Source organism: Eufriesea mexicana, unplaced genomic scaffold (assembly GCF_001483705.2).
Source record: "Eufriesea mexicana isolate 0111107269 unplaced genomic scaffold, ASM148370v2 scaffold2087, whole genome shotgun sequence".
Taxonomy (NCBI): Eukaryota; Metazoa; Arthropoda; class Insecta; order Hymenoptera; family Apidae; genus Eufriesea; species Eufriesea mexicana.
In genome coordinates this window covers 1,313,702-1,329,884 of record NW_016910162.1, presented here as the reverse complement: position 1 = coordinate 1,329,884, position 16,183 = coordinate 1,313,702, and the positions used below count along the sequence as shown (strand labels likewise).

General features: G+C 32.2%; 1 protein-coding gene and 1 long non-coding RNA gene across 2 annotated transcripts in view; one reads left to right on the top strand and one right to left on the bottom strand.

The window, feature by feature from the left end:
• LOC108549555 (dual 3',5'-cyclic-AMP and -GMP phosphodiesterase 11) overlaps positions 1-16,183 on the bottom strand; it is a 109,998-nt gene that overhangs the window by 40,939 nt on the left and 52,876 nt on the right. The window lies entirely within an intron of this gene.
• LOC108549557 (uncharacterized) lies at positions 12,747-13,515 on the top strand. Its single transcript, XR_001890342.1, has 3 exons — positions 12,747-12,856; positions 13,213-13,322; positions 13,397-13,515. It is a non-coding gene; the product is annotated as an uncharacterized LOC108549557 (long non-coding RNA).

The window sequence follows — 16,183 nt, the reverse complement described above, 5'->3', positions numbered from 1 at the left end:
AACATCCAATTAACAAACTGTCAAAAACGATGATACTGGTGAGAGCGAATGTTTACAGGTTAGTTTATAAAATATTAAGTTTAATATATCTTTCTACTTTAATATTAACCATAAAATTAAGGGAAGAAACCCCCCATTAATGAATTGTCGAAAACGATGACACCGATGACAGTGAATGTTTACAGGTTAGTTCGTAAAAGTTAACCTCAATGTATCTTTCTATTGCAATATTAACCATAAAGTCAGGACAAGAAAAATCCCATTAACGAATTGTCAAAAACGATGACACCGATGACAGCGAACGTTTACAGGTTAGCTCGGTCTCGTAGAATCCGGAAACGTAGCCCGCGAATATTCCTATGATTCGAACTGCTGATATTGTGTCCGCGATTACGACAAGGTCGAAAAGAACCGAGAAAGGACAGAAAAGCGGAACGAACGGATGAAGAAGGATTTATCACATCTCGTTCGTCGATCTCTCTTCGTGTCCGTCGGGGGCCTCCCACTCTACCTTTGAGTTTATACGAACAGGCCACCGAAACCTGCTTTTCGACCGGTCGCCCTCATCATCTCCCCTCTTCGAATCCCGGTAGCACCGGTCCTCTTCTTCTCCCGCAAAGACTACGGTGTACTTCGTCGTCGTGTCAAGTTCAATGCTACCGTTTTTCGTATCTTGCTCCCTTCTTGTACGTTGCTTTGACTCGTTATCTCTTTCTTTCACCCTGTAACTCTGTCTCAATTCCACCCTGCCATGTTTTTCTTTCTAGCGCTACTGCAGCTCCATCTAGTCCGACAATTTCGGCCAATCTACTTTTATCTTCGTCGCTTTACTCAGTCGATATATCACGCGATTTCAAGAAATCGGTGTTATCATTCTGGTTCATTGATCTTACCACAACGGAAATCCAGGGCAAACAGATTAACGTAAACATAAATATAAAAATCAGATTCTACATTTTCAATTGTCTTTCTTAATCATTCTTCCAATTCTTTTCTCGTTCAATTTACTAAATTGATAAAAATAATTTTCTTTAAAAATTCCCTTACCATTGTAATGTACATATAATAGCATACTGCTTTTTGCTTTTCATTCTCAGTCGAAAGCAATTACATCGATTCAAAATCGTGTATGTTCGTCTTTTCGGTAGGTACACAATTTCAGCAGTTCCTTTAACGTCCTGCGCTCGTCGCGGGCGCTTCTGTTCCGTCGCGTTAGCGATATCTCTCTCTCTTTGCCGGTCTACCGCGTACGGGCCTCTCCCTCTTAGAATCACTGTTTTTGCCAGTTCTACGCGCACCTCCTCGTTCGGCAAACTACTTATATCTTTTTCTCCGGGTCTCGCTCTTTCTCTCCTTCCGGCTGGCTACCGTGCGTCAAAGCCTCTTTCGTACGTCATTGATAGCCAGCTGGGCAGCTGCCGGGCTACCGGCTACCATAATCGCTCTCCGCCTGCGATTCGTTCTCTCTACATTCGCGCTCGCGTATACGTTTACAACGGACGGCAGAGTGCGGTGGGGTGCGAAGTAAATCGAAACGACGATTCGAGAAGAACGCGTTCGCGTGGCGCACCCGGCGTTTCTCGATCGCGATAACGCATCACGAACTGACCAAGTGTTTCCACTGTGTTTTCTCGGCGTATCTCTCCCTTCCAGATTTTATTTACCGGTATTTCTATCACTTTTAATGATTTCTTGTTTACTTAGCCGACTGTTAATCGCGAATTGTTTACAGTGACGCGTTCACTCGCCGCCATGTTGACGAGGGAACGATGTTATATGATCGAAATGTGTCAAGAGACGAGCATGACGAGAAAAGAAGCACAAAATGAGGGAAATGAATAATATAATGGAACACGAATTCTCGATTATTCGCTATTTATCGCGTAATTAAACGGACCCTTTGACGCAATTCAACGATAATTAAGATTTTAGGTTAGGTACGCGGTGAATTTCTATAAAACTAGCCTCTCGAATTTTTGTTACCTCGAATCGAAATATCGCGTACCTAAATACAATTTTTAAACGAATATATCTACATTTATTTACCAGGTTAACCTAAGCTCGTGGATACAGCTACGCATAAAATTGAGCGTATATTTGCGAAGGCAGCGAAAACTGGTAGGAAAATAAATAGGAAAATACATTTCTGTGAACGAAAGCATAGTATGTATATTTCAACGAGCAATTAATATATTGTAAAATAACAACGCTTATGTATATACAAATGGAACATGAGAACACAGGTAATTAGCGAGAAACTGAATATATAGGGGTAACCAAGTGTTTAAATCACGCGGGCTTTTTGTAGTCGGACATCGATACTACTGAAGGGAAATCCTACGAAACATTTCTCCAATATAATAATTGCCAGGAAATTAAAAATAAACGACTGTTATCATAAAAGTGTTAACAAAGGAAAACTGTCGAGCCAATGCAAAAGTTTATGACAAAATGGTAAAATATGAAATACTATATTTAGTAGAAAAATTTCTTCGTAAAATAGAAGAAAGTAGATAGAACATAACCTACAATATTTGATCAATTAATCACGCAAGATTTGAATTTTGCGCCATTTGAGCGTTAAAGTATTGCCAACGAAAAAAACAACAACAGCATGACAGCTGAACGTTCAGGATTGTTAAAAATGGAGCGCTATGTTAAAAACAATGGGTCTTTATTGTTAAACAATATTTACAATTTTTAATTAAAACCCTGTTTTCTATCAAAATTACTTCTTGCCTGAATCTTGGGACACCCGATATATACACATATGCTGCATCGTAATAAGAGAAAAGTATCACTGGACGTTGAAGAACGATTTATATGCAAATTTTTTTAACAATCAAATTGAAGAAATAGCTAATAACGAGATAAGTTTCTAACATTTATTTTACGTGATAAATCCTGCACAATTATTCTTTAAGCATTAATTTGACAAAGAGCACACGTAGCATTATACGTTTATATAAATTATTTATATAAATAAATTTATATAATAATGTTTATATAAATTACTCCTCACAATATTACGTCATACACTTATAGGGGCAGAACAGAGAAACGTGGTAACAGTTCTTCAAACTTAGAGCAGACTGAACTGCGACGACCAAGTGCCAAGAAAAGTCATCCCTCGTCGAACTATTTTGCATTTTAAACAGTAAAAGTAATATCGTTCTCGTACAGATTTGTTCCACTCCGCAAGAATTTGCCAATCAAATGGAAACACGAAGGGTTGACCATGTATGGTAATATTGAAGTTACTACGATCTTATCTTTAATGATGAAGTTCGATTAATAGAGAACTGAAATGTTAAAGTTGCTATAGGAAACAAAATTCAATCATTTTTTCTGAATGAAATATAAAATAAATTTCTAAATCCTGTTATTTTTATTTTATTTATTTATTACAGGTATTATTTTAACAAGTTGATACAGTTTATTCAATATTGTGCAAAGAAGATAATGGATAGAGTAGCTCTGAAAAAACAATTTAAAAGGAAATGCATAAACATGCCTGAAATAAATTGATTAAATATAATATAATACAAAGATAATTTTGGAAATTTTATACAATTTATAAAAGGTTATATTGTCTTATTTAGATGTAATTTCCCAAGATTTCTGACAAAAATCAAAGTAGTTTGGTTCAAACATGTGTGATTCAGTTAGTCAACGACCCACGGTTTGCATTAACCTAATTTCCTCAGAACTCAGGAACCAGGATTTAATTTACTATGAATAAAGATGTGTAATCTTGCTGAAAAAATTAAATGAAAAGGACCTCAAGAATTGTGCGCATAGAGAAACTATATACCAAATAATTTTTAACTTCCTCAGAACTCAGGATCTGGGATCTAGCTTACTATGAATAAAGATGTATAATCTTGCTCAAAAAATGAAATGAAAAAGACTTCAAGAATTGTAAACATAGAAAAAGATGAATTATACACCAATTAATTTTTATATATCTCAACTTGTTACAATTTTGTTTATTATTTAATCTCAATCTTAGCATTCAGCAGAAATATATCTCCCATAACAAATAAAATCAACCTGCCATAGAATTTATGGAACAGAACTGAAGAAATAGTTAATGGCATCTAGGAAATATCTATTTATTGAATTTGAATATGCAATGACGAGACAAATTCAAGAGAACAAACGTTTCCTTCTGAAAACTAGGAGATCTAGGAACTGGAAGTTTCCTTAGCTGCAAAGATATACTCGTCACGCAAGATTTCGCACGAATGGCCGGAAGATGGAGCAATACCTAAAAAGATACCAGTATTAATAAACGTTACGATCCGAGAATGGATCACTGGAAATTCGAAGATCTATAAATTGGAAATTTCCTTTGCCGGGGAAAATATACCCGTCACGAAAGGGTTCGCGTGAGTTTCCGGAAGATGGGGTAACACGTAAAAAGATACGAGCATTATTAAATGTTGCGACTCGAATAAGAGTAATAACACGGTTTGCTTGGTTTGCAGTTCGCGTTAAACGGGTGTTGTCGACGAAACGGCGCTGTTACATGTGTCTTGCTGTGAGAACGCTCTTTTTGCCCATATAAGTAATCATTAGCTGTCTGACACGAGAGTTATCACAACGGCCTACCGGTGATCCGGAGCGGCGTCGTCGTCAACTTACGGAAATGTGGCGCCAAGATATTCGTTACATACATGCTCTTTTTACGTAGGTATATACTTGTATCGACGTTGCATATCGTTTCGTATATTCCCACCGAGTAAATTCTTTCCACTTACCACTAACGTAACACTCCTGGTATGAACAAGATAAATAATATGAACCACTTTCAAGCTAAATTGGTCGACTCTATTTCTTCAAAATTTTAGTCCATTTTAATACATAATCATCTCTGATTACTGTTTTATTTTTCAGAAACTGAAGGACTGATGCTGCATTACATAAGTTGCAATTTTTAGGTTCCCATTGTTCTTATTCTACAATTTAATAATGTAATTAATACTCTACAATTTAAATATATAATAATTATATATTAAATATATTAAATGTAGACATTAAAAAGGAAAAAGAGGAAGATTAATATATACTGTATTGTTACTGTGGAATATGGATTGCTTTTATTTCCTTAAACCATGTGAGACTGGAAATTATTTAAATTGGCTTATTTCTGAATGGCTATTTTATGGATAATGTCCTATTTTTCAGAAACTGAAACAGTGATGCTGCATGACATAAGTTGCAATTTTTAGGTTCCCATTTCTCTAATTCTACAATTTAAATATACAATTATCATTTATATATTAAATATATTAAATGTAGATATTTAAAAAGAGGAGATTAATATGTAATGTATTGTTACTGTAGAATATGGATTGATTTTATTCCTTTAAACAAAGTGAGACTGGAAATTACTTATTTCTGAATGGCTATTTTATGGATAATGTTCTATTTTTCAGAAACTGAAGGACTAATGTTGCATCACATAAGTTGCAATTTTTAGGTTCCCATTTCTCTAATTCTACAATTTAAATATATAATTATCACTTATATATTAAATATATTAAATGTAGATATTAAAAAAGAGGGAGATTAATATGTAATGTATTATTACTGTGGAATATAGATTGTTTTTATTTCCTTAAACGTAGTGAGACTGGAAATTACTTAAATTGGCTTCCTTCTGAATGGCTATTTTATGGATAAGGAATTTCTGTTGTTAATACCTGTTTACACTTTGATGGTTTAAAAGGCACAAAGGAAGTGACTGAAAATGATTGATCGAGAGATCTTTGACACGATACTTTGTTTCTCGTGATACTTTATTATTCCATAATAAAATAAAGAAATTCTATATTATAAGGTTAAAGTTACACATCAAAGGAATTAATTAATACAAATTTCAATAACATTCTGATTCTTGCCAAGATACGTTGTTTGTCAGAAAAATATAATTATTATCTGGTAATGTAATCCATGGACGTATTAAAATAACAAATACTTAAAAATCTTAGAGTATTAGAAGACTTTAGAAAAAAATGTTTACGCCTTCGCAAAATAATCCAGTTAGGACATTAATACTGAAATGATATATAAGATTTCTATCAAACGATGATTTTCAAAAAAAAAAAGAAAAGATTGCCACTCATTAATATTCATAACAAAATCTCTTTCACGTGATTCTGTGATTAAAATGAACGTATGTTCAATAACAATTTAAATAATATTTCTGATTTCCGAATAATATTAATTAGTATTAATTACTAATATTGATAATTGTATTTCTATTAAATACATTAATTATTAGTATTAATTATATATACGAAGTAGTATTAATTAAAAATTAATTTCTCTGCAGAACACGATTAAGTAAGAATGGAAAATTAGGACAGGCAAGGAATAAAACAGCAACAGGCGGAAGAAGGAAATATGAAGAAAATGTTTTCCCCGAAGTAAACGTGGTTGATTTCAGTTTGCTGCGTGGTACGCGTTATATATACATATATACAATGTGTTCGAGTTATCGCAGCGATTTACAAGCTGGATCCGTGGCAGTACAGTCATTGCAGTTACGGAAATACATGACTGCGTTGGTGCACGTACCGATGGAATTTTCATTCAAGCCAGCAATTAGTATTCTAAACGGTCTTAGCATGGACTTTCAACGCGTGTCTTTGAAATTCCTGTTAAACTCACAATCAGCTCTTATCGGATCACGGTTGTAACGCACGTGGAATAACAAGTTCACCTATAAGATACAGAGGTGCTTCTATTAGATGGGAAAACAGAATTCTGTGCTTTTACAATCAAAGTTTCTACCACGTTTCAATATTTTAAGAAGGTTGAAACAATATTATTAATCATTCAAGTGTATTTCACTGACGTTAATCATTTTTCTTATCTATCTACCACATTGCTTCAGTAAATCTTACTAATTTTGGATATTTAAATCTTCCTATTTTCTAAAATTAAGTACTACAATTTTTTTCATCTTCTAGGCTACTATAAATAATATGCAGAATATTTTATAACAGTCATATCGGAATTTTCCAAAAATTTACACCTTTTGGAAAATAACTCTGCTCAAAATTTTGTTAATTTTGGATATTCATTAACGAAATTTAGATACATATAACTGATAATTTTGATATTTTTGCTTTTATATAGATATATTCGCTTAATAAAAGAAAAATTTTCATGTCAAATTTCATATTTTATCACTGTTTTGTGATTTATAAGATTTCCTTTAGACTGTCCTGCCATTTTTTGATATTTTAGCATTTTGGTTATACATTTGTTTAATAAAAGAAAAATTTTTATCACTGTTTTATGATTTAGAAGTAGCATACTGTTATATTATACTATTACAATGTAGTATAATATAATAAAATGTAACAAAATTTGGATAGGATCTGTGAATGATAATGGATTCTTGCGTTTGCGCGTAAATCAATTTATCCGCCATATTGCTTACACACCACTTCGACAATTGTTCGCAATAATCTACAATAAATCCTAATAAAAATCATGATACGTAGAAGTATTATCAATTGTTATTGTAGTCACAACAGTTTCCCAAGTTATATCGTAAACAACATGATAAATGGCACGATATTTTAAAAATTAAAGTTGAGGTTATGTACACATTAATTGGCGTCGAGATATCTAAACCCGATGTACCGCTAAATTAAATTAAATTACATAATTAGAAGCATAAAATTTCCCGTATCTAATGACAATACAAACGACATGAAAACAGAAATATTCAACATTTTATCTCGTTTTACATGGAAATTACTATTACACATATCGATGCTGTACCGATTAGTAATTTTTAACTGCACTGTTTTCAAACGTTTTCGAAAATATCTTAGATTGTTTCCAAACAGTGTTCAATATTTTCAAACTACGTTACATTTTTTTTTAGATAAGAAACCAACGAATGGAAATGTATGCAAATCCAATGCGTCGTTCTCTTCTTCGACTAACCTCTTTTCTAGAAATTTTCGATACCCGAGCTTTCATTGGCGGACAAGCGCAAGCACGGATGTAATTACCGAACAACAAACGTGTGCGACATAACACTGCTCACTGATAGTTAACCTCGATGGACATGCGTTTTGCGACATAGCAGTATCATTATCGAATATCAGCTTGCACTTCGCGATTTACGCGATAGTTCGACCGATCCGTGATTTGTACATTCAATACATGACGATTGCTTTCCGAACTTGCTCTTAACCTTTTTCGACCAAATTAAGATACTTAAACTATACTGAAAATCAAATTAATTTTGGGATACAAAATTACTCAAAAAATCGGTCAAAAAATATAAGGTGTCCTAATAATAGTAGTACATGATTCTACATGCAGAAACGAATCGAAAATAAAGAATAAAAATTTTTCATTCGAAGCTTCGTTTTCGAGAAAATCGACTTTGAATATTCACCGAGTGCGCATGCTCTTAACTTTGGCTATGGCGCATGGACCACCAGTGGATATTCAAAGTTGATTTTCTCGAAAACGAAGCTTCTAATCAAAAAATGTTATTCTTCATTTTCGATTTGTTTTTTGATGTACAATCGTGTAGTACTGTTCTTGGGACACCCTATATTTGATCAGTCTCATTTTCACATATTTCGACTCATTTTTGACAACTTTCCCATCGTTTCCCGGCAAAATCATATAGAAACTTTTTGTTCCTTGGAGGATGCTCTTAAAGATCCCGAAGGAATTTTTCAATTCCAAGCGATGTCAAAAATGGCCTTCTTTAAACATCCTCCTTTGCAGCCAATAAGACTGTAAAACAAGTAAATATGACAGCGTGCAGAAGTTTTTACACAATTTTTCACCATTTATTATTCTAAATTCTGTCAATGAATACAAAATTTTGGAAAATGTAATGTACGTTTCATTTTCATGGGAAAATTATTTCTGATCATTTTATGATTACTATAAAAAAATGGGTTAATCATATTTAGTATTTAATTTAGGACATATTTTTACAAGAATTAAATTATATTTAATTCAATGTAACTGTTGTAAATAATATTTTGCAATGTCATTTTGTACTTAAAACAGGTTTTTCTTATTTATTTAATTATTCAAGAGAACTGTATTTATTTATTTATTTCCCCGCTGTTTAATCAATGGAATGAAATATAGACACGTTGATAAGATATTCAGGCAAAATCATATGTAAATTTGGTAATAATCTTTCGAGTCACAGGAAACTGGTGCCACTGGAAAGTACACCAAAACAATTTAATTAATCGTGTACTCTGAACCAACATATAATAATAAACTCATATCTCGTATATACTACTTTTTCTATCTTATTTCTTTAGTATCTGATTAAGTGTACCTGGTATACCTGAAAATTCGTTTCATTTTTAATTATGTACCATTTATTTTGCATGTCCCATAATGCTTGGCATATTTTTCTTCGAGAACATTTGCCTGAGTATATTTTTGAATGGCTAAACATTATTATCTTGGGAACCACGCAGAAAGTCTGTCGATAAGCAATACTACAAAATATTTACGTCAAGACTTTCTCTACTTAGTCACCCAAATGTTAAGGAAGAACTGGCTGAATGATCCAAAGACTCGATTCTTACTTAATCATATTCGTATAGTATACAAAAGTTGAGAAACTATATACATGTATCAGTGACTATGAAAATAGTCCTATATGTTTGTGATGAGATACTAAAAATTTTGAAGTTGGATAAATTAAAAGATTAATTGCTAATAATAAACAAAATAACAAAAATTGTACTTTATCTTTTTAGATAACTTCATCGTTTTTAGATTTTCTTATTTCTGATATATGCGTATGTATATATAATACACAAGTATCTAACATTGGAGATATATAGTAAAAATATAATTCCTTTAAACGTATATTCTTAAAATGGGTAGTAGATTCCTCAATGTATGCCAAGAATGAAAATATTCGAAGAGACTTAAAAGTTCCTAACCTAACCTAAAAGTTCCCAACCTGGCATAAGAGTTCCTAACCTAAAAGTACGTGAAGCATTCGCAACTTTGAAATCAGATATACAGAAAGACTTCCAGTGGGAAGAGTCTTAACCAATTTTACAAGAGTAAGTAGAAAGCATCTGTGTACTTCAATTCCACTATAGAACTATAAAAATATAGGTTATAAGAAAACGAAGCTTCGAATCCTAAAATTTTATTCTTTTTCTCGATTCGTTTCTGCATGTTGAATCACCCTCTTCTCAGTTGTACTATCGTTGCTGGGACACCCTGTATAACTGAGCAGTAATATGCTAGAGAAATTGTAATTGAATGGCACTACTGCCTAAAACCTACATAAAATGGCATGTTCTTTTTTAGGGTATATTAGTACCTCCAATCAATTCTTTAAGTCAAAATTTGACTACAAAATTGTCATTGTTATCAGTAACAAATGCTATCCTTTTACTCAACCTTGTTCCTAAGAAATTTCCTGCTTGTTTATCTAGCTTGTGCAATTTTTCAATTATAAGTGAAAAGCAAACAATGTTGCTCTTATAATGCCATGTTGTTATGTCTGACAATGTACTGCTATCTTTGCTTGTTGATCATGACAATAAACAATACAGTAATGTACCAGATAGCATTTAATTAAGCGTCAAGAGTGTATTGATCAGAGGAATAGATGTTCGAATGAAGAGTGCTTGATGTAGAGTGTTAGGGGTGTAAAAGAAGAGCGATTGGTCCGAGTGCTTGAGATTAGCACATGAACGAGAATGAATGGCCACCCAACGTTTAGGATGAATGGTGGTTGAATGTTTTTTTAGAAATGACAATACAGAATAAAGGAAATAGGGAGATAAAATTTAAGTGTGAAAAATCAGAGTTGAGAGCTAAAGATAGAGTCAACTAGATGGTCAGCCAATTTTACTGACCTGTTCATTAAATACAAAGTTAATGTTATCTAATCTAACACTTTAATCGTTGAAGCAAAACTTGCGTGCAATTCAATATTTTTACAATATTTGCGCACTCTTTGACATTTTTTCCTGTACAATATGTATATTTGATGTATTTATATTTAATATTTACATAATATTTTTATGACATTCATTTTATTTAATAATATTTAATGTACAATAAAATTTGCAATATATAGCAATTTAAATTACGTAATTTAAAAAAATGGAATAATGCCTAAACCGTTATAGTCAAAAATACAATTTAAGATGTACTGATCAATAATTAAGAATATAAAAATGATTTTTCATCGTATTTTTTAATATTACTAAATTTGAGGATTTACAAGAACGTTAAAAAATGAAGATTTGAACAATAATTTGACCAAAAAATAACTTCTGTTTAGTGTGATTTTTCGGACCTATCCAAATGTTATATTTTATTAATTTGTTGTATTTTATATTTTATTAAATAAAAAAATTTTAATTTAATCTGTAATATAAATATCGTAAATATTTATTTGTTCTACATACGCATCAATCGTTCTTCGCATTCAAATCGATTTTGATTCTCATTTCACACGCAATAAAAATGCACTTGCGTCGTTTATTAACCAAATGATTTCATTAAATTTTCTTATTTACTATTGATTTCATAAAAATATTGATTTTCTATGGGACATCAATTATACATACATTTATTTTCCCTTCCTTCGTTCCTTTCGTTTTCCTCATATTCCTACAACTAATTGCCATATAAATTAATTTTTCATTTTATTTAAAATGTTTAAATTACTGTTAATACGTTATGAAGATTAAAAGCAAATGACATAAGCAAATAAAAAATAATTACCAGTAGTATACACGTTTATACGTTTCGAAAGCTGCTACTGAAATCACTTACTTTCAAGGTTTGTTAAGATACGAAACTACATACATAGTAGCAATGGAGTCGGAAATGATACGTGATACGTTATCGAAAACAGGATTCAAAGTAACAAATTGGAAGCGTATTCCTCTGCGTCAAATCCCACCAAAGTTTCTAACCTAATAACAGTCACAGGTATAATAGTGATATAATATAATTTAATAACTTTAAATGTTACCTATATTAAGTACTTTTCTTCTATATTTGTATCTAATTAATCAGCCTTTCTACTCTAACATACAGGGTGTTGCAAAAAACGAATCTGAAACATTATATATATAATACTCACTGAGAAATATAAAAAGTATTTAATCAACATACGTCTCTAAATCAGTAATAAGTAAAATAAATTTCGAAAATTATACTTATGTACATAATTCCCCAATCATAGTGTCACAGAGTGTAAAAATAACCAAATCAATTAATTTCTCAAAGATTAATCTTTGACAAGTCATATTCAGTATTAACAAACTGTAATAGAACTTAATATTCCAGTTGCAAGATATAATTTTTCGAGTTGCATTCCGTGAGTGTTATTAGCGACCATATCAATGTAAATGGTATTTAAATTGCGTATTAGCTGAAATGAAATAATTCACCAAGTTTCAAAAATTTCCTTAATGTTCTCATTGGTTTAATATCACTTTATCGGCAATACCTTCTATTTTCAATCAATGTCGGCACTTTTGCAGTCCAATAAAAGTATTAAATCAATTATTTTAATTCCACCCATGCTCCCAACTATTCTATCTATTTTCAAATCGAAGAATTGCGAGAATTCGAACCACGCAGCACTGCCATATTTGTTGTACTGCCACGCGCATGCGCGCGCGTTAATTCGCGGCCCTATATATTCATATATATGACATCGACATTTTTCAAGATGGCCTACCGCGTGTCCTTTCCGACGTAAACAAGGGAACTAAATCAACTCATGTACAAGTATTGGGAGTAGCTTAATACAATAAATCTACGAAAAGGTCTTCCTGTTTCTACGGTGACAAAGGTATGTACGTATCTCCCCTTAATTCCACGCCGTCGTACCGTCTGGCCTGACGGAATCGACACGAGAAAAATAAACGCGTCGCGTAGCACGAACGAAGCGAGCAACGGTCGTGGTGGTTCGTCGCCGAGGTCCACTTTCGGTATGCAAGAAGAGAACGCGGCACGTCGCGCGTGTCTATATTAAACTCACCCGATACTCGTGTGCGTGCGTAAACTGTTGGTAAGCTTGCAAGCACGACCAGCCTTTCCCGTTTAACCCGAATCAACCATTTTCTTAATGCTAATGCTCTATTCGACATTCGCCTCCGTCGTCCCATTATAATTTCACCTTTATTCTTTTTTTGTTTTTCCTTGCAGCGAGAAATTCGATAACGTTTCACTCCGTAACGAGAGAGAAGGGACACAGTACTATGATGCATCGATTCTCGAAATCTACGAAGAGACGGCTCGGATTACACAACACGACTGTACCGGTCACTTCTCTTTAAGGAAAGTATTTCGTCTCATTAATCAGATACTTCATTTCCTTTGTTCTTTGCAGGAAACTGAATTGTACAGATTGAAAACTCATTCCGTTGAAAGGAATCGTCTAAAGCTGGAATTTGAGGTTAGAGTGCACGTACGCAGAAAATAAAATAAGGTTATGATAATTATTGTAATTCACAGAGGCCTGAATGAATATTCAATTGTTCAATTACATTGTTATCTTTCTTTTTTATTTTCAGGTCGTGATAAAAATAAATTTGATTTATATGATTTAATAAATTGACGAAATAAGAAAAGAACTATGAAACTTAACTTAAGGTCGGATTGCATTCCGTTGACTATCCTTCGATATCATATCATCTAGAAAACAAAAACGGTTCCACATGATCTGAATTTTTAGTCAACGATTTCTAGAGATGTCTTACGACGTGGAATCATAGGCTACTTGAACAGTTCTTAATTTATTAAGAATACTTTAATGTGAAAGTTAAAAATGTACAACAATGAAAAATTAGGATTAAATATTTATTGTCAATGTAACTTTAAGTATACTTGCACTGTGCTTGTATAATGTAATTAATATTATTGTACACTGTAATGAAATAAATTCTAAAGAATGGTACTGTTTCTTAATTTTTTTAAATTAATACTATAGTACCTAATATGTCATTAGTATTATTGTATACTATAACGAAATAAATTTTAAAATATATTACCTTTTTTCATGATTATAACATAGTTGTCAATTTAAAAGTAAATAACAATCCAAAATGTTCCTAATTTTTTTATCTTTAGAATAAAAATTAGCAAAATCAAGATAGATCTGGTATTTCAACCAAAATAATTTATCATGCTTTTCATATTTATTTTTTAGCTTCTGTACTGTCTAACAGGAGAGTTCCTCTTACTAAAAGTGAAGAGACCATTATATCAGTTGATTTCTTAACTTCTTTTTACCTCCTATAATGATGACGTAGGAGAGACAACCGCGTATGGGGTCCATTTTCGTGAACTATTCTAATTATACTATCTGAGAGTAGTTAGTGAGCAAGTACGTAAATAGAAAATTTGTATACAGACAAATGGTTTGAGCACCACCTCGCATTTCACACTTAAATTCGAAACTGTACTAAGGTACCTTCCACCGTGCACTAAAATTTATAAACATTAAAAATCATATTCCCATAATTTCGTACATTGAAAATGAAACAAATTTACAAAGTACTTTCAATCAATATTTATAAAAAAAATAAAAATAAAAATGCAAAATATTTATTTATTTATTTATACAATTTTTATAATTAATTCCTCGATCTTCTTATCGCTATCAAGGATAGTTTTTATCGTTTACTAGATTGCCTGTCATTTAAGGTACGAAGTAGTCCATACTAGCGTTAATGATGGAGTGTAGTGTGTAACAGCGTTTGCAAATTTATGTTCATAGTTACACGTGACTAGGTGACGCGATAGCAAGGCGTTTTGAACGAAAAACGACGGTTATTTGCATTGCTCAAGGTAATCACCGTTGTATCATTTTGTAATAACACCGATATTCCAAAGAGTACCAAGACCCAGTTTTGTAAACATTATACGAATTTTTGATGACGCAAAGCAACCTTCTACGGATATTAACGTCTAATAAATTTCATACCGCAAAAATATCTAATATCTACTTACGCCTGTGTTATCTAAAAATTGCAAGAGACACGAGACTTTTATAGTTTTCTATATCGATAATTATTTTAGGTGACTTGGTAATTAACGTAGAAATACATGGAAACGCGAAGCCTCGTTAGAGCCGATGACTTTTTTCAAGATAGATGAGGAATCATGAATTTTATCATCACGTGGTGCAGAATAAATTGACTTTTGATTACCTCGAAGGTTACGTACGACAAAAACATAAATACGCGTTGGTTCTAATAAAAAAATTTGAAATTCAAAAGATTTGAAAACCATCTACTTCGTGCAAAAAATTGTTGAAAAAAATTGTGTACAACTTTGTCTTTGATATTTAAAAATTATCCTTGCTGTGTGTAAAAATAGTATGCAAGAAACGTCCAAAGTATACTTAACAAATCCAAATATGCAAAGAAACTTTAATCAAAATATTTTTTAAATTAATTAACTTAAAAAAACGAAATACGAAATACCCTTCGTTTGAATACTTTTTTACATATATAAAATTGAAAAATGTATTAAAAAAAGGGGGTGTGACCTTGGAATTTTTCAAATATCTCTATTTCTGGTGAAAACAGAGTATATACAAAATATATAAACCATTTAATTTTCTTTAAAGAAATTTTTTTTTATATCTTCTACCATTTTAAAAATATAATCTGATACAATTATATAAGACACCCTATATATAATTTTAAATTGTCATTTCGAGGATATAATAAAAATAATTAATAATACTCAATGATGATGTATAGTTACATCGAGGACTTAATTTAACTCGAATATATACGCACAGGCAGGTTTTCCTAAGAAATTGTCAAAATTAAGGTCGATTGGATTACTTCAATTCGAACAATTCGAAGGCAAACGCGCGAAAATTGTATCGTGGAGAAAGGAATATTTGTCGAATTTATACCAGCGAACGGAAAGCAAGGGAAATCGAAACTGCGCTTGGACTGTCGCAAATTTCCGGTTTGCTTTCGGTTAGTGTAGGCAACGCTGTTGACCAAGAGCAAATATTTTGCTTTCCGCCACGAAACAATAAACTATAGAGCACCTTTCGTCAACGCCGTCCGGAAGAAGTGTCAGCTTTCCCGACAGATGGCGTCACGAATAGGAATCGGACATATCGTTACCCACTACGTGAAATAATCTCGAAGAC